We start from the raw sequence: 20,327 nt of genomic DNA on the forward strand, positions 1-20,327 counted from the left end.
GACTGAAGCAGAGTATCACACACAAAGCTACAACCTTGCACGGGCACCTCCATATTGGAGGAGGTGCCTTTTATAGGGGAAGTCCTCCGGTCATTGGCCGGGGACTTTTTAGGACGGCGCGCGCGGCCCCTTTAAGAGGGCAGGAGCACGCGCGCGCGCGCCCTAAGCACAAGGACAAGAAAGCTGCGTGCACCAGCAGCAGCAGCAGGGAGGCCAGAAGACGCCAGAGCAGGACCGCGGCGGTAAGGGGGACGGCGTCTCTGCCGGGCAGGAGGCAGAGACGCTGATGCTACAGGAAGGGGAGCTGTGACTAAGCTTTCCCCAGAGAAAAGCACCAGAAACTGGACACCGGAGTCCGTGGTTGCTTGGGTACTGAAGTCCCGGCAGCTAAATCCGGAGGGCAGGAGACTGCAGGTCTCCTGGCCCCACCAAACACCCAGTGACTCAGCAGCATACTAGAGCCCGGAGCAGCCACAAAGGAGCGACACCTGTAACAGGCTCGAGCTGCCTGCCATATTGGCAGCAAACCTTCTTGCCACAGCTCGCATTGATGTGCCATCCTGGATGAGCTGCACTACCTGAGCAACTTCTGTGGGTTGTAGAGTCCATTTCATGCTACCACGAGTTTGAAAGCACAACCAACATTCAAAAGTGACCAAAACATCAGCCAGAAAGCATTGGTACTGAGATGTGTTCTGTGGTCCCCACCTGCAGAACCACTCCTTTATTGAGGGTGTCTTGATAATTGCCAATAATTTCCATCTATTGTCTATTCCATTTGCACAACAGCATGTGAAATTGATTGTCAGTGTTGATTCCTAAGTGGACAGTTTGATTTCACAGAAGTTTGATTTACTTGGAGTTATATTCTGTTGTTTAAGTATTCCCTTTATTTTTTTGAACAGTGTATATAAATAGTGATGTAGTCCTTTCTCTCTGCTCATATCTGAGAACCTAAAATTCATAGCATACACTAAAAATTTATCGCAGTGAATAAAACTTCTGTCTCTAAACTATTGAAATGCAAAAATGTATATTCTCACAATAGTAGAGTTTAATCATCGTTTACGATGTATTAACTCTGCCAGTGAAAGAAAAGCAAGATTCACAATGACTCTACTGTAATTACATACCCATGATACAATATTTGTGTGCATATGTGGGTGTAGCTCTCAAAGTGAACAATTAATCTACATGCATATATTTGTTTTATTCAGCAAGATTAAGTGTCAGACACATTGCCAATTGTTAAGCAGACACTGCCAAAAGTTATACGTGATAAACATAGTCAGAGTGGAAAAACTGGATTAAGGTTTCTAATGGTACAGTATAATCACAAAGTTTTTTAAGAAGTCTTTTGGAGAGGGTCTGTTCCAAAAAAACGCCTACTGAATAGCTGAAGAAACACTTGAAAGACTTTCGGTATTCATTTCTATTGTAAAAACACTTTGCAGTTCATATGCTGTGTTTTGAGCATTTTTTCTGTTTTAGGGTATGTGCGCACGATCAATATTTTGTGCAGAAATTTCTGCAGCGTTTCTGCACCTCTTGGCAGCAAAAATGCTGTCGAAATTCTGTTGCTTTTTTGCTGCATTTTGAAGCTTGTTTTTGCCAATGCATTAAAAACGCAGGCAAAAATGCACAAAGAATTGACATGCTGCAGATTTAAACGCACATGAAATCATGTGCACAGATCTTCAAAATTCTCATAGGCAATGCTGGCATAACGATTAACATGCGTTTTTGGGGCCAATTCTGCTCGGAAAAATGCATAAAAGATGCACCGTGTGCACACAGTTTAAGTGCACACATTGAGTATTTGGTGCACAAACCAGGAGCCAAACCAGGAGTGAAACAGTCAGAGGAAAAGTATAAAAGTAGAATAGAAATACGTCACTACTTCTATATTTATCACCCACTCCTGGTTTTGGCTTACAAATACTGATGTAAAAAACTCACCAAATACTCAATGTCCACGTAGATTTAGACTTTGAAACATGGCAAGACAAAATAAAAGTGTTTTTCACTTCTTTTTAACTGCTTCAGGACTGCCCATCAACTTTAAATGTCCAGGCAGTCCCGCTCCTACTCTGCAGTGTCGTTGTAAAACATCACTGCATAGGAGCGCAGCTGTGGCACCCCTGAGGGTTCAGTCGCCAGAGAGGTACTGCATCTCACCCAGAGGTGTGGTACCCCACTCTCAGGTAAGGAGGGAGTACTACCCAGGACCCACACATCCACACACTTGCATTCAATACACTCCACTTCAGTAGGAAAGGGCGAGATTGCTCCTAAGGGAGAGCACAGTCCCTGGTCCCTAGCTGGAGGGTGGAACCATTTAGTGGGTGTGGGTGGAGGAAGTAAGTTAGGGGAGCACCGTCAGAAGGAGTATAATAGAGAATGGAACCATCTAGAAGGGTCGAGTTCTGCTCAGGAGAGCAGTGGAGGAGGGTCCAGGCTCCTGTCCAGTGCTTGGAGCAGGAGTTGAGTGGAGAGAGAGAAGTCAGGCCTAGTCTGAGAGGCCCAGGAGGAGAGAGTGAGAGAGGACGGGAGCAGAAGAAAGGCTCCAGAGACAGAGGGGATCCCAGGGGCACGATGAGTGCAGGAAGTCAACCGTGCGCCCGAATCCACACGGACGTGGAGGGGTCAGGTCGCAGAAGGGGACCAGCCCCTAACTAGTGGAGAACAACCAAGCTCAGCTAGATAACCGGAGGCTGCTGTACTTGCAAGGTGCAGCTGCCAACCACCACAATTACATCGCCAAAAAGGGGGCCGCATAGGGTCCAGAGGATTGCAAGTCATCTGACAAGGCTACCGGCTTGGGACACTGATTGTGAGGCGCTGGGCAGGAGGGTGAGAGCCAGCGCAGGTATGACGACCGAGGAAGGAACATAGAGCGGGGTCCCGTTTAAGTACTTCTGAGAGACTTGAGAGTTTGCTGGACCCCTTCCCTGGTGAACACAGGATGACGTGGGAGGTTACACACTGGCATTGTAACCTGGAGAATTTAACAACTGTGAGTAAAACCTGAAGACTGCACCCCACTGTGTCCTGGAATTATTGCTGGTCATCACCAGCCCTGCTTTACACAGCATAAACAGCATCTACCTCATAAAATCACCATCTACTGCCCTGGAGCTAAGCTCTGCCTGTGGAGAGCTGAACCAACTCTGCTGCGTCACCATCAGCTCCAGAGGATCTGCACCGCAGCTGCGGCCCCATATAGCCGCATACCACAGATGGCGTCACGAACATTAACTCTAAAAACTTTATTCCCTTTAAACTTTCCCTTTAATTGACCGCCCTGGGTCACGGACCGAGTCACTGCCACCGTGACATCCCCCAGCATGGACCGGCCCAGCTACCGAGTACCCCACGGCCCAGGGGGCGCATCACAGCTACATGCAATCATGTAGCTGTGGAAGCGGTGGGTGTCCATAGAGAAGATACAGGTAGTTTATTACCTTCTGTGACTTTTTCATAGCTGTATACACAGCACTAACCCCTTCACGACCTTGGGATTGTCTGTTTTTGCTCCCCTTCTTCCTAGAGCTATAATTTTTATAAGTTTTTTTCCCCACCAACATGTGAGGGCTTGTTTTTTGTGGGACGAGTTGTATTTTTGAATGACACCATTGATTTTACTATATAGAGTACTGGAAAACGGGGAAAAAAAATCCAAGTGCGGTGAAACTGCAAAAAAAGTGCAATTCCTCAATTGTTTTTTGAGGCTTTTTTACCATGTTCACTAAATGCCAAAACTGACCTGCCACTATGATTCTCCAGGTCATTACGAGTTCATAGATACCAAGCATGATAGATTATGATGGTGAAGAAAAATCCCAAATTTGTTAAAAAAAATATATATATATGGCACCATTTTCTAAAACCCATAGCATCTCCATTTTTGCGCTCCGAGCTGACATTTTTATTAATACCATTTTGGAGTAGATACAATGTTTTTATCGCCAGTTATTGCAATGTTGCGGCAACCAAAAAAAAGTCATTCTGGCTTTTTTTTTTTTCTAGTTACGCCGTTTAACGATCAGATGGATTTAGTTTATATTTTGATAGATCAGCCATTTCTGAATGCAGTGATACCAAATATGCGTATTTTTTATTTGTCTTTATTTTATTTTCAACGAGGCAAAAGGGGTTATTTGAACTTTTACACTTTCATTTTTTTAAAACTTTTTTTTCTACTTTTTACTTTCTTCAATAGTTTCTGTAGGAGACTTGAAGCTACGAACATCCAATCGCTTGTGCTACACATAGCAGGGCTTCAGCCCCTCTATATGTAGCAGAAATGATCATCTCCTATGAACGCTGTCCATGGGCCGTCGTTCGTAGGAGATCTGCAATGACAAGCATGGGGAGGGTCTTCTGCAGACCCTGGTTGTGATGCCAACCCATTGGCGCCCTGCGATCATGTGACAGGGGCGCTGATGGGCCGTATTCGTGATGCGCTTCCTGTAAGTGTGAGTTAAATGCTGCTGTCAGAGATTGACAGCGGCATTTAACATGTTAACAGCCGTGAGTGGATCGCGATTCCACCCATGCCTGCTAGGGGCACATCAGTTGTCATGTGCCGGAAAAGATGCGGGCACAGCGCTGGAGCCCATATCAAATGCTGGGACATGACCTATGACGTACCTATATGTCATAGGTCGAGAACAGGTTAAAGAAGCACTGTGTACACAGTAATAGGAATCGCCCAAGGTGATCGCTATCTATCGTGAGGAAGGAAGAGCAACTGGGTCATAAGAGACGAAAAAGCTCTGCTATTCCTGCATTTCCCATTTAACTGGAGCTAATATATCAACACCAGTTATAAGGGAAATAAGATGAAAATAAAAATATTTCTATATTGAAATGGGCCTTGGAGGGCGCAATATATAAAATAAATGAAAAACAAAAAAAAACAGATTAAAAAAAAAATTAAAAATGCCACTTTCATTCCAATTCGCTGTTACCTGCCCTGCACCTGTAAAAGAAAAGTGTCCAAAATATAAAATGTATTTTAGCAGTACTGTGTGGCCGTAAAAAAATAAAAAATAAAAATGGGAAAAACAGACAGTTATTTCTGTAATTGTATAACTGATATCACACAATATCAGCAAAAAAAAAGAGAATATTACAGTGGCCTAAAAATGAAGTCCCATGTATGAGGAAAAAACACACGCTTAAAATTCTTTGAATATTAGAATGAGAAAAAAATGTATGTCTTTAAACCTCATGAAAAAAACAAAAATGAGCTTAGTTAGGAACAGGGGCAAATAGCCCGGTTTTGAACTTCTTAAGGATGAATTCCCCTCCAACCTAGACACAATCCATTGAAAAGGCAGCAAAAATAACTTCAAATACTTCAAGGAACAATTCAGGAAATAAAGTTTTTTCAAGGTGTTTTTTATTTAAATGTACAACTTTGTATTATCATAACTATGAATCTTTGTAGTGGAGGGTTCTCGAGAGCAGTGAGTACCTCCTATCTCATCCAAATAATATTTTATTTCTTTCTGTCAAAAATTTAAAAAAAAAACTTTTCCAAGAGGTCATCATATACTATAGTTAGCAGTACAACTTTTTTAGTAATTACTTATTTAATTTATGCATTTATTTATAACTATTGTTTCCCATCCTCAAAGATTACCTGTCGTTTCAGGTGACGTTTAAGAAAAGCTGTTGTGCGCATCATGAGGAAGAACACTACTTGCAATTATATGACTTGTATCCTGCAATTTTCACCTTTGAATGCAGTCGCTCTAATTTTCAGTTGAGTCTCAGCTTGTGGGTGAAATTATTTACCACAATCTTTCCCATACACTTCACAAACATGAGCGATTCCTCCTTTTCTTTCTCTATGAAAGACATGTACAGAAGCAGCAGCTGCTTGTAGGACATCATACCTCAGTACTAAGCAGTGTGGCATAAAATCCAACATTGAACAGTTAAAAACTGCTAAAAAGAAGCAGCACCAGCTCTCTCTCTTCTCCTCTACATTCCCCTCCCCCTATCCATAGACTTCAATAGGCAGTTATAGTATGATAATGTGATCTATGCATACTGTTAAAATAAAATCATTATGCAAGGTTGACTAGAGCCTAAGATATGAATTTATGTTTTCCTCGTCCTCCTTCAGATGTAACCAATATACAGGGTGGGAATTGTTGCTCAGGCCCTTGTTTTCTTATATTCTTTCTATATATTTTTTTGTCTTCTTCTAGTTTAATCCAGATTAACAGAAGAAAAGTAAAAAATAAAAGAAAACACAACAAAGTTTGGGATCAGATGCAAGCAATATTTCACTGAAAGACCACTATGTGAACGTGACTTATTTCTGGACCATAAATACAAAGGCAGAATTGAAAATGAGTCAGAACTATTCCAAGCAGAACAGTAGGAAAGCAAAAGATCATGGAAGAAAGTAAAGGCCCCCATGCACATTAGGGGGCACATTGCTGTTGGCCGAACAAAGCTTTTGCAGATCGTTCAGCCGGAAGCCATCCCAACCAACTCTCCCATACACAGGCGCTTTTTCAGCTGAGCTCTCCTATGTTTTCTATGAGATGGGCTGCCGGACCACGTGTCAGATACAGCTATCTCCAGTATAGGAATGTGACAGTCGACAGTGTAAAACTGGACATACCCAATATACATCTCCCCCGACAATCAGTTGACTGGTGCCCCCATACACATTAGATTGTTGGCTGAACCCATCGTTATCGGTGGGTTCAGCCGACATTAGTTTACTATTAGTGTTGAGCGAACATGCTCGACACTGCTCAGTACTCGCTCGAGCATCACACTACTCGGGATGTTGGGCGAGCACCGAGCATTTCCAGGTTACTCGGGCGGGAGCTCGGGTCTCCGCCCTGCATGTTTGGCGCTCTTTACAGAGCCAATGAACATGCAGGGATTGCCAGCCAGTCTCTGTAATGCCGCAGCCATGTTGTTTGTGGGCATTACAGTGATTGGCTGGCCGCACAGCGTCACCTCGAGTATTTAAAACCGGGCGCCGCAATCTTGGACACAGTCGCTCCGGATCAGACAGTGTAGGGACAGCGCTGCTGATTTAGGGAGAGATATATCCTGCAAAATAGTTAGTGTAGGGTCTGTAAAGGCTGCCAGATCAAACAAACAGTCCTTCTCAGGACTAATATCCATCCCAGGTATATCAGGCAGGCAGGCAGGCAGGCTGTATAGGAGACGCAGTGGTTATACCAGCAAACGCTGCATTACAGTCCTGTGTGCTGCTCCTGTTGCTGAAATTGCTGGACTTAGCTCCAGGTCCCGGGGGCCAGGAAAAATCCTTTTTTTATCTAAATCCTCTTTTTTTTTTCCTCCTTCACAATGTACAAATACCCATCTTATTAACCTTTTGGTGCCCCCCCCCCCTCCCAAAAAAAAAGTGTGCCTCTGATTTTTCAGACACAAATATATCTGTTGAAAATAGTCTGGTGTAGGCCAGAGAAATAGAAGTGTGGTTTTGCAGTTCTATGGGCCATTTGTATCTAAAAAAAACAGTTTGAGTGTGTCGCTCACTGTTCAGCCGCAAATATATATATATTTTAAAAAGCCTGGTATACACCAGTAAATTATTACTGTGGTTTTGACGTTCCACGGTAAAACATCTCTATTATCCTGTTTTTGGCATTTTTTGCTGTATAAAAATAATAAGTGTCTCCCTGATTTTTCAGACACAAATATATCTGTTGAAAATAGTCTGGTGTAGGCCAGAGAGACAGAAGTGTGCTTTTGCTGTTCCACGGTAAAAAATCTCTATTATCCTGCTTTTTGCATTTTTTGCTGTAAAAAAAAAAAAAATAGTGTCTCCCTGATTTTTCAGACACAAATATATCTGTTGAAAATTGTCTGGTGTAGGCCTGAGAAATACAAGTGTGGTTTTGCAGTTCCACGGTACAAACCTCTGTATTATCCACTTTTGGGCCATTTGTATCTAAAAAAAAACAGTTTGAGTGTGTCACTCACTGTTCAGCCGCAAATATATATATATTTTAAAAAACCTGGTATACACCAGTAAATTATTACTGTGGTTTTGATGTTCCACGGTAAAACATCTCTATTATCCTGTTTTTGGCATTTTTTGCTGTATAAAAATAATAATAGTGTCTCCCTGATTTTTCAGACAGAAATATATCTCGTGAAAATAGTCTGGTGTAGGCCAGAGAGACAGAAGTGTGATTTTGCTGTTCCACGGTAAAAAATCTCTATTATCCTGCTTTTTGCATTTTTTGCTGTAAAAAAAAAAAATAGTGTCTCCCTGATTTTTCAAACACAAATATATCTGTTGAAAATAGTCTGGTGTAGGCTCGAGAAATACAAGTGTGGTTTTGCAGTTCCACGGTACAAACCTCTGTATTATCCACTTTTGGGCCATTTGTATCTAAAAAAAACAGTTTGAGTGTGTCGCTCACTGTTCAGCCACAAATATATATATATTTTAAAAAGCCTGGTATACACCAGTAAATTATTACTGTGGTTTTGATGTTCCACGGTAAAACATCTCTATTATCCTGTTTTTGGCATTTTTTGCTGTATAAAAATAATAATAGTGTCTCCCTGATTTTTCAGACACAAATATATCTGTTGAAAATAGTCTGGTGTAGGCCAGAGAGACAGAAGTGTGCTTTTGCTGTTCCACGGTAAAAAATCTCTATTATCCTGCTTTTTGCATTTTTTGCTGTAAAAAAAAAAAAAAAATAGTGTCTCCCTGATTTTTCAGACACAAATATATCTGTTGAAAATAGTCTGGTGTAGGCCCGAGAAATACAAGTGTGGTTTTGCAGTTCCACGGTACAAACCTCTGTATTATCCACTTTTGGGCCATTTGTATCTAAAAAAAACAGTTTGAGTGTGTCGCTCACTGTTCAGCCGCAAATATATATATATTTTAAAAAGCCTGGTATACACCAGTAAATTATTACTGTGGTTTTGCTGTTCCACGGTAAAAAATCTCTATTATTCAGGTTTTGGTAGTTTTTTCCGTAAAGAAAAACAGTAGTGTCTCCTGACTGTTGTGACACAAAAATATATCTGTTGAAAATAGTCTTGTGTAGGCCCGACATCCCAGTGTGGTTTCGCAGTTCCACGGGTCAAATCGCTGTACTATTCAGTTTTGGGCCTTTGGTATCTAAAAAAAAAGCAGTTTGAGTGTGTCGCTCACTGTTCAGCCGCAAATATCTCTATTTAAAAAAGTGTGGTATACCCCAGTAAACAATAACTGTGGTTTTCCTCTTCCACGGTTCTAATCTACTCTTTATTACCCTTTTTCCATTGATAGTGCAAGTGTAAGCTATTTTACTTCATTTACAATGGGCAAGGCGCGTGGCAAGGGACGTGGAAGTGGACGTTCTGGTGATGGTTCGTGCAGAGGACGGGGCCGTGGCCAAGGTGAAAATGTGCCACAACCAACAGCCACATCTTCTCGCTCCCACTTCTTGACCGATTTACTAGGGAAGCACAGAACAACACCAGTATTGAGAACTGACCAGTGTGAACAGGTTATTAATTGGATAGCAGACAATACTTCCAGTTACCTGGGCACCACCACCTCCGGTCTGTCTTCCACACGGTCAACTCTTAGTAGCCGTGAGTCTCGATCGCATACTCCTCCTCACCCTGATGCTCCTTCCTCCCACCATGCCGAGTGTCGTCAGACAGCAAGTGATCCCACACTTGGACACTCTGAAGAGCTGTTCACTGGTCCATTTCCATATTTGGGCCCCTCGCCTGATACGCTTGAAGTGGTGGAAGAGGAGATCCCATGTTGCGATGCCCAAATATTTGAACAGCCACGGACACAGGAAGTCGACGTTGGCAATCTGTCACAAGAGGTGGACGATGACGAGACACAATTGCCAGGAAGTGAGGAGGAGGATCGTGGTGCGCAAGAGGAAGAGGAGGAGGTGGTGGATGATCTAGTAACTGACCCAACGTGGAAGGAGGACATGCAGAGTGAGGCCAGCAGCACACAGGGGGAGGGAGGCAGAGTACCCCAACAGGCAGGAAGAAGCAGTGTGGTGGCCGCAGACAGAAGGCAGGCAACCGTTCCCCGTAACACCAACACGAGGGACGTTGCCATTACAAGCGGTAGGTCTTCCAGAGTCTGGAATTTTTTTAAAGACTCTGCTGATAACCCCAAAAACTCCATATGTTCCACCTGCCATGCCAGCATCAGCAGGGGTGACAAAACTACCAGCCTGACCACCACCAGCATGATCAGGCACATGGCAGCAAACCACCCGACTTTGTGGGGCGAAACCCAGGGTCCACGACCAGTGTCAGCGGGTGTCACCACTGCTTCTTCCACTGTTGTGCGTGCAATAGAACCCCCTGTTGTGTGTGCAAGGCAATCCCCTGTCCATACTGCATGTAAAGATGCAGCCTCCTCTCAATCTTCACTTGTTAAGGCAGTTTCTCAAGAAACAGCATCAACGTCCACGTCCCACCGCAGCGTTCGATTGTCCATATCCCAAACCTTTGAACGAAAGCGGAAATTCGCAGCTAACGCCCCACAGGCCACAGTCCTAAATTCGCACATTTCACGACTGCTTGCATTGGCTGGTGGAGACGGAATCCTTCCGCAATCTTATGGCGGTGGCCGTCCCTCGGTACTCGGTCCCCAGCCGACACTATTTTGCCCGGTGTGCCATCCCCGCACTACACAAGCACGTGTCCCAAAGCATCTGCCGTGCCCTCAACAACGCAGTTACTGGCAGAGTCCACCTGACAACAGACGGGTGGACAAGTGCTTGTGGCCAGGGACGGTACATCTCTCTGACGGCACACTGGGTAAACATAGTGGAAGCCGGGACCCAGTCGGACCTTGGGACGGAACACATCCTCCCCACACCGAGGATTGCGGGCCCTATGTCAGTCAGAGTTGCCCCCACAGTGTACAGCTCCTGCGCATCCTCCTCCTCCTCCTCCTCATGTTCAGCCTCCATCTCAGATATCACCACATCAGTTACAAGCTGGAAGCATTGCAGTACTGCCTCCGCCAAGCGGCAACAGGCTGTGCTGAAACTCATAAGCTTAGGTGATAAACCTCACACTGCTTGTGAGTTGTGGACAGCTGTGAAAGAGCAGGCAGATCTGTGGCTGAGACCGCTGAACCTACATCCCGGCAAGGTCGTGTGTGACAATGGCCGTAACCTGGTGGCGGCTCTGAGGCGAGGTGAGATCACACACGTACCATGCCTGGCTCATGTGCTTAACCTCGTGGTTCAGCGGTTTCTTAAATCGTACCCCGAGTTGCCAGATCTGCTCGTGAAAGTACGCCGCCTGTCAGCTCATTTTCGCAAGTCGGCTACAGCTTCCGCCGTCCTTGATGTGTTGCAGCAGCGTTTGCAGCTTCCGGCACACCGACTGGTGTGTGATGTCCCCACACGTTGGAACTCTACCCTCCACATGTTGCAAAGGATTTGTGAGCAGAAGAGAGCAGTTGTGGAGTACCAGCTGCAACAAGGCCATCGATATTCAGGTCAGACTCCACACATAAGACCTCAGGAGTGGACCTGGATGTCTGACATATGTACCATCCTGACAAACTTTGAGGAGGCCACCAAGATGGTGAGTGGCGATGACGCCATCATTAGTGTCAGCATCCCACTTGTCTGTCTTTTGCAACGCTCTCTGCAGAGAATTAACGAGGAGGCATTGCAGCCAGAGTATGATGAGATGGATCAAGAAGCCGTAGCGGGCGATTACACACAGCCCAGCCTCATCTCATCCCAACGTGCATTGGGGGACAATGAGGGAGAGGAGGAGGAGGAGGAGGAAGAACAGGAGCTGCTATTATGCGTTGTAGACGGTAGTACCTGTACAAGTGTCATACCGTCGGTTCAGCGTGGGTGGCCTGAGGACAGGGGGGAGGAGGAAGAGGAGGAGGAGGAGGAGAGCATGGTCAGTCGTCATCTTGGTGAGGACACGGAAATCTTGCCCGTTACCAGTCTGGCACGCATGGCTGACTTTATGTTACGCTGCCTTAACCGTGACCCTCGCGTTGTCAAAATGTTGGCTGACAGTCATTACTGGTTGGTGACACTTGTAGACCCCCGCTACAAGGAGAACTTTCACTCTCTTATTCCTGAGGTGGAGAGGTCTACAAAAATGGGGCAATACCAGAAGGCCCTTGCTGCAGAACTCTTAAAAAAATTCCCATCTGAACACGCTAGCGGCAGAGGTCACAGTTCGTTGCCCAACCAAGGCGTACAGGCGAGAGAGATGCAACTCCAATCCAGCAGAGGCAGGGGAACACTGTCAACGTTCTGGGACAGTTTTCTGACACCCGCCCAGCTTACAGGCCCTGAGGCGTGGGGTACTCTCACAAGGAGTGGAAAGTTTCAAAAGATGGTGAGGGAGTACGTTGCCGATCGTACCAGCGTCCTCCGTGATTCCTCTGTGCCTTTTAATTATTGGGTATCCAAGCTGGACACTTGGAATGAACTCGCTCTGTACGCCTTGGAGGTCCTGGCCTGCCCTGCCGCTAGCGTGTTATCAGAGCGTGTTTTTAGTGCCGCTGGGGGAAATATAACTGATAAGCGCACTCGCCTGTCAACTGACAATGCTGTCAAGCTGAACCTTATCAAAATGAACAAGGGCTGGATTGGGCCAGACTTCTCATCACCACCAAATGACAGCAGAGTAACATAAAGTCAAATCCACTGTGTTATTTCGGGAGGTGTATTCACATGCACCGCTTCACACCCACACATGGGTATACGCTTCCTCGTTTCGGCTGTTTAATCTTCTTCTCCTTATCCTCAGCCTCCACCACCACTATACCACCAGGGTGCCAGCATTGCAAGTTCCTCCGTACTAATTTTTGGCAGCTTTTGCTGGGAAAGCATAAGCAAATACCATGGGACACCCACTCCCCAATAATGGGACTTATGTTTGTAATATACTGTACTGCATGGCTCTTGTAAGGGGCATTGCAAGTTGCTCCGTCCTAATTTTTGGCAGCTTTTGCTGGGAAAGCATAAGCAAATACTATGGGAGACCCACTCCCCAATAATGGGACTTATGTTTGTAATATGCTGTACTGCATGGCTCTTGTAAGGGGCATTGCAAGTTGCTCAGTCCTAATTTTTGGCAGCCACTACCTCATCCATCATTTATCACCTGAAGCTTTGTTTTACCGGGAGTCATAGAACTTGGATAGTAGCAGGAAAACATCCAGCAATCCTCGGAGGAGGTAGGATATGCGCCAAAACGCTGACCTCCTCAGGCCTAGCCGCTACTACATACATGCGCTTGCATTACAACAAAACAAAGCAGATGCTAACTTCTATCATCCTCATCATGCTCCTCACCTTGGCACTCTCAACTCCCCTGATGGAGAAGCCAGGGCCCACCGGAGGAGTCTGATAGTCCGGTGGGCTCGGCCAATGCTACCCTAAAGCAGGCCAGAAAAGTGTGGGAAAGGTTACTGGTACAAATAGGGGTGGCTGGGGACCGAGTATGGACACCCGGCCACCCCCTGGAGGCTGGGGAGCAAGCGGGGACACCCGGCCACCAGGCGGCTGGGGACTGAGTATGGATACCAGGCCGCCAACACAGCCATGACGTGGTGGCCAGATTCCGCCTCCACATGCCTAAAAGGCCCAATTTCAAGTTCAAGCAAGCAAGCAGTATGGTATTGCAGCCTGGGGGTGGGTGGGTGGCAGGCTGCATACTTGCGCTTGTATTGCAAGGAATGGGGGAGGTACAATTGAACACTGCCCTGGGACTAGAACTTGCATGGGGATAGTTGCAAGTCTGCATCTTCTGATGCGGCAAGGATCACTTATGATGGGCACTCTTTTAGACAGTGACCTGGGAGTCAGAGATGCTTCCAGGGGTCTTCCCCATGCTGTTCCCATGTCTTTTCAGCACTTTATGCATGTGTCACACAGCACATGGCCAGATAAGGTTGTAAAATGTTAAAATGACATTTCCCGGTGAATGCATTTGTCATAGTTGAAAGCAATACAAAAGTGCAAAAACGCATAAAAAATGCAACTTGTGAACATAGCCGAAGGTGTGGAGGAGTATTTTTGCTTTTGGTCATTTATTTTAACTTATACACAAGTCTTTTCCCTGGAAAGGATGTTCCTTAACATATTTCATAGGAAAAAAGTTTCACTTTCGTTTTATTGTGAGCCTGTAAAAGTGGCTTAATACCTCTGACCACGTTGTTGACAGCAGTGACCTGGGGGTCAGAAATGCTTCCTGGGGCGATCCCCATGCTGTCCCCATGTCATTTGAGCACTGTCACTATCGTTTTGGGCACTTGTTAGGCTTTTAAAAGACTGCCGGGGGTGCCACCGAAAAAATGCTCGAGTCTCCCATAGACTAACATTGGGCTCGTTGCTCGGGTCGAGCACCCGAGTATCACGGCGAGCTCGGCCCGAGCTTCGAGCACCCGAGCTTTTTAGTGCTCGTTCAACACTATTTACTATGTATTTGGGCCTCAACCCAGCATAACAATACAGATTTGGTAGATGGGCATGTATGAGAAGTGTCAATCCTGTCTTCACTTCTACAAATGTATTTGGATGCCCAAATCTCACATGCACATATTCAATATTTTATTTCAACAGCATCTATAGAGGATTACTCCCCTCTTTGAGACATGTTTCTATGAAGAAAGGTTTTCACTATATTTTGCATATTGACTAGACATTAGTGTTCAGTTGGTTTATTGGGATGTGGCAACAGGATTTCTAACTAGCTTTTTAGTTTATTTCAGTGGCAATTAATGAGGTTGTGGCCATGGCTATGTGCAGTAAGATTTTTCCACATCAGACTTGGAAAGCCATTTTTAGGAAATGAGCTTTGTGCATGAAATAATAATGGGGAAATACTGTAGATACTAGTAGGATATCCTTTTGTGTTGTCATTATATTATATACAATATGTTACACAGTATGTGTTGTAAAGATGTGTTTTTCTCTGAAGCTGACATGCCCTGTACAAACCATGAACATCAGTTCCATAATATTGTAATTCCTCTACCTATGTTCACAGATAGCAATTCAATATTTTATTAAATCATGACATCACTGAATAAGAATAAATGGAGAGGTTAAAATAATACTGAGCATAACACATGAGGCTCGTGCACATAGCTGTATTTTGCTACGAATCTGACACTCAGACAGGTGTTATTCTATGGGGTCGTGCACATGTCAGATTTTATTCTCGGACCGAGATGGTCTGAGGAAAAAATCGCAGCATGCCCAAGTATGATCCGGTAATCAGATTGCACTTGGTTATGCAAGTCAATGAGTCAGTGCGAAACATAGAAGCTGAGTGCAGTCTGGACGCATAGAATGGAGAAGATGGCAACATTTTTTTGTTCGTGTTCTCCTCATCTGACAGAATCAGATCATACTGTGATCAAACTCTGGTTTGATCAGAGAGTGATTTGCATGATCGACCCGCTTCTCTCGCATAAGAGAATACATGGTCGTCTTGCACCAAGCCTTAGGCCACAGCCAGTATTTTTTCTCAGGAGTGAGAGACAAAACCAGGAGTGGGTGATAAATGCAGAATTGGTGACTTGTTTCCATTGTACCTTTTCTCTGATTGTTCCTCATCTGGTTTTGGCTCCCACTCCTGAGAAAAAATACTGACCAAATACTGACCAAATACTGATAGTGGGGCCTTGGCCTTAGGGTTCATACTCATATGCGAGAAAAACGAACGAGTGCAATCCGATAAAAAATCGGATTGCACTCTGACCAATGTTATTCTATGAGGCACATCTCATCTACGATTTTTTTCTCAGCTGAAATCGGATTAAAAAAAAAAATCGCAGCATGTTGCGTATTGCTGCGCATATTGGACGAGACTCGCCAAAGTAAGTCAATGGGTGAGAGAAAAAAAACAGATGGCGTATGGACCATTCTTATGGCATCCGATATTTACGGATACATTACCATTCTGTAGCATAGAACACTGTAAATTATCCTGCAAATGACTGTAGAATAATAGTTGCAGAGAAAAAAAGTGTATTGCATACGGATGTCATACGGATGCTAGGTGTGAAAAAACGCATTGTCCTTTGATGAAAACCGCATGACACTTGCATGGCACTCGTCCGTTTTTTCGGTCCAGAAATCGGGCCTTTTTTTTCTCACATATGGTTATGAGCCCCAAGTTGTATAGTGGCTGAGAACCCCTCCATTCCGGACACTATACAACTAAATATGTGCTATAAGTTTTTACTCAGTACTTTTTTATCTTCTCCATATTTGTCTCTTGGATATTAGCAGAAGTAACAGTAAGTATTAGGAGTTACTTATCGAGACTACATATTATTCATCTACCTTACTGTTTTACTACCAATTATACATGTGGTCATCTTTCATTAGCCTTTGTACTGCCCCACACTTCAAGAGCAACCTTGTTATTTTACATATTTTTCTTAAATAATAAAGATGAATATTTTTATATGGGATACTGTTTCATTGCACTTTCCCTAGAGAGTTTTTGCACAGCTCTAGGATGTTGGTCACACCCTTTTCCAATAACCCACACACCCTGTGAAATAAGCTGCAAAAGTGACTAAAATACCTAATAAATGTGGAGCACGGCCAACATTCACCAGCATTTGAATAGTAAGAGTATGTAAGACATTTCTGCACCACAAACGTGCCTCTTGGCTGAAAAAAGCTGCATAAAACACATGCATTTTTGCTGTGTTTTTGTATTTTTTTTCCCCATTAAAACTCTGCAAAAATGCTGAAACGATTGACATGCTGCAGATTTGAAACTGCTTCCAATCTGCAAGGAAAAGGTAAGCAACATGTGCATGAGATTTCAGATATCTCATTCACTTTGCTGGTACAGTAAAACTCAGTTTTTTATGGCAAAAAAAAAAGTGCAGAAAGAAATAGGCAAAAATTGTTAACATACCCTAAGTCTCTTCCTGTATTTGCAAAATATGTGTAAAAAAGAAGCATAAGAAACAAACAGAAAAGCAATGAATAGAACACGCAGCATGTTAAACTAATGATTCACAAAACACACAATGAATAATCATGATGAGATATTGCATCTGAACACGTGAAGAATATATCTGGTCTGTTTGATTAAATTATAGCAATGATTTGTCTTTAAATACTCATCATGACTCCTACTAATCATTTCTGGCAATAAATCACATTTCTATAAAATAAGAATTAGCTAAAAGATTTAGGCCACGTTCAGTATTTGGTCATTATTTTACCTCAGTATTTGTAAGCCAAAATCAGGAGTGGAACAATCAGAGGAATAGTATAATAGAAACACGTCACCACTTCTGTATTTATCACCCACTCCGGGTTTTGGCTTACACATAAATACTGATGTAAATTACTTGCCATATACTGAATGTGTGAACGAGGCCTTAAACATATTTTTTCACACAATGTATTGGTCATTCCTTAATAAAAGAGCCAAATAAATTTCTTAATATGGCGTAAACAAAAAACAGGCGCAAACACACACAGCTTGGCAAAAAGAGGAGCAAAAGCAATGATGAATTTGCTCTTAAAGTTTAGAGAAAATATTAATCTGTCAAAAATATTTAACATATTCAGAATTTTATTTATCTCTTATTTAAAAGTCATTTTTTAGGTGTTTTTTTAGGTTGCCATTGTGAGTGGGGTCTAGGCTCTCCAGATGATTCATAATTCATCATTTGTGACTTTTGTAAAAGTTGCAATTTTTTTTCGCAGAAATTGTTCTCCAGTTCCATCTAGAGAGATGATTATGTATGCCAAATAGTTTTGCGCAACTTTTGCTACATTTTACGAAACGTAATTTTTTGTGTTAAAAATATAACAAAAAAAGGTTAAAGACAAAAAAAAAGATCACTTTTGACTTTGTGTAACATTCCTGAACTCCCTGCACAATCTTGAAGTATTTGGTTAAAAAAAAAATACTACAAGACAAAAAAAGGTGATTTTAAAAAAGGCAAATGAGGAATTGAGGGCTTTGCCTTCTTCAGTTATTTCTAATACAATAGAAAGTTAAATATCCAACAGCAGAAATAAAAAAATTTTTTTTGAAAGTATGAAAACTGTCATTGCATGGAATATCTTTAAATATCTTTAATTTTTTAAATTCTGCTACTCATGCAATATATTTCATTTGGTAGATGGGTGGGAGTGATCTTAAAGGACCTATTTCCTTTAATATCTAGGCATACATCACTACAGACTCCAAACAATACATCATAAATACCTTCATAAGATTATGACATTGCTCATTATATTTTTACAATCTCTGCCTTCTTTATGCAATGTACTATAATATTCCTTGTGCTAAACATGGAGTTTATGCAATAGCAACATATTACACAATGACATAGTATAATATGTACACTTCAGGGATAAGTTTCACTTTCTAGAAATAAGTCTAAACAGTAATAGGAATTAGGAATATCTTTAATAATAAAATGTATTACATGTAAACTGTTATAATACGCTAGAAAAAGACAAAATTTAAGGAATGACATCAATCCAATCATGAGCTTTTCTTAATGTCTAACTCCTGCAGAAATTAATTATAAGTAAACTAATAATATAAGGTAGATGAACCCTCTGACAATTAGGTTAAGTTCCCACAATGAGTTTTTAGTTTGATGCTGCATAGTTTCACTGCTTGGGAAGGAAGTGAATCCAGCTTCCATCCGTAAAATCAGAAAATTCTTTATTTGTCGATTTAAAATAAACATAGTAACACTATCGTACGCCTAGGCATAGGCTTAATTGGGGATAAGGGGTGTGAGGGAGTTTCTCTGAGCCAAAAACCACAGCGTCCTACAGTTCCAGCAAAGTGTATGGGATTTATAGATCTCTTATGCCCACTGTGCTTTTTTTATGCTGTGCAGACTGACCTACTGTACATTTTTTAAATCCGCAACGTCAGTTTCTCTTTCATGTACGATAAGCTTTATGTGCGGATTGTCCCTAAAGAATTGCATTAGATGCTGAAAATCTGCAGGTTAAAAAGGGATGTGTGGTGTTAGTGCATTTTTGCTACATAAACAAACTAAAAACGCATGTAATCTATACATCTGTATAATTAACTGTTGTCAAAGCCAAATACCAGGAAGTATTCAAAACATAGTAGCTTTATTTTGAAAATGACATACCAAAATGAGATAAGAACCGCAACGTCAAAAACCCATGTTAAAACCGGACTTAAGACGTAATGAAAAAAACACAAGTAATCTCATTTATCCAACAGATGCAAAAATTCTCCAACATCAAAACTTCACCAAATACTCATCCTGGGAAATTAGCCTTAAGCCACATTCACACATTCAGTATTTGGTGAGTTTTTTAAATTAGTATTTGTAGAATAAAACCAGGGCTCCGCCCATGATCATCCCTGATTTGCCACACTGTCATGCAGATGTTATCTGCGTGACAGCATGGCAAATCAGGGATGTTTTTGGACGGAGCCGATTTTTTGGCGCGAACAAGCCGGAACCCCTGAACACGAACACGAATTTGAAATACCGAACAAATTCGCTCAGCACTAGTCATGAATTCTCTCTCACAAAACTATCTATGGACCAATAGCCTTATCAGCGGTGGTCTCAGGACCCGAACCATCAGCAATCAGCATCACTGTGCAGTGCCTGTCATAAATAAAAGCTTTTATATAGTGACAGTTAGGTTGTGTTCCCACGATGAGTACTTGGTGAGCTTCGGATGTTGCCGACTTTCTGCAGTATTTCTGCACCTATTATGCCGATTAGGTTACTTGCATTTTTTTTTCATGCATTTTTTTCGTGTTTTTGAAGTTACACTTTTTGTCTCTTCTTTCATGCTTTAAATAAAGCTCCTTTATTTCTTATACTTCTTGGTATTTGGCTTTGACCAAACTTTCTTGATATAGTCATGACAGAATTACATGCGTTTTTAGTGCGTTTCTGCAGCGGAAGAGCACTAAAAAAAACATTTTTTACCTTCTGATTTTTCGCGTCTAATGCAATTCTATGTGCATTTAAAACTCAGCGTACCCACAGGAGGACTTGAACATTTGCGGATTTGAGGATTTGAAATGGAAACTTCTAGAAATACTATCTACTTTGCTGGAACTGTAAGATGCTGAGTTTTTGGTGCAATAAAAATTCACAGTATCAAAAATTCACCAAAAACTCCTCACCTTACAATTTAAGCAGAATGACTTTGCTAAAATGGCAGCATGACTAAAAATAATAGGTAGTGATGAAATACTTGTGTGGACCTGTACGTCTGTCACACCTGGTGAAAGCTGTCTTCTGGCTTCATGTTGATTTGTATAAATGCTGCCAAAAGAAG

General features: G+C 42.6%; 1 long non-coding RNA gene across 1 annotated transcript; it reads left to right on the top strand.

Moving 5' to 3' along the window:
- The first annotated feature begins 2,387 nt into the window (after window positions 1-2,387).
- On the top strand, window positions 2,388-6,681 carry LOC141171726 (uncharacterized). The gene is made up of 3 exons (XR_012252370.1): window positions 2,388-3,452; window positions 5,663-5,772; window positions 6,225-6,681. It is a non-coding gene; the product is annotated as an uncharacterized lncRNA (long non-coding RNA).
- Window positions 6,682-20,327: the final 13,646 nt, after the last annotated feature.

The sequence above is a fragment of the Phyllobates terribilis genome, unplaced genomic scaffold (assembly GCF_046119375.1).
Source record: "Phyllobates terribilis strain yellow unplaced genomic scaffold, ASM4611937v1 Scaffold_1__5_contigs__length_1240528914, whole genome shotgun sequence".
NCBI lineage: Eukaryota > Metazoa > Chordata > Amphibia > Anura > Dendrobatidae > Phyllobates > Phyllobates terribilis.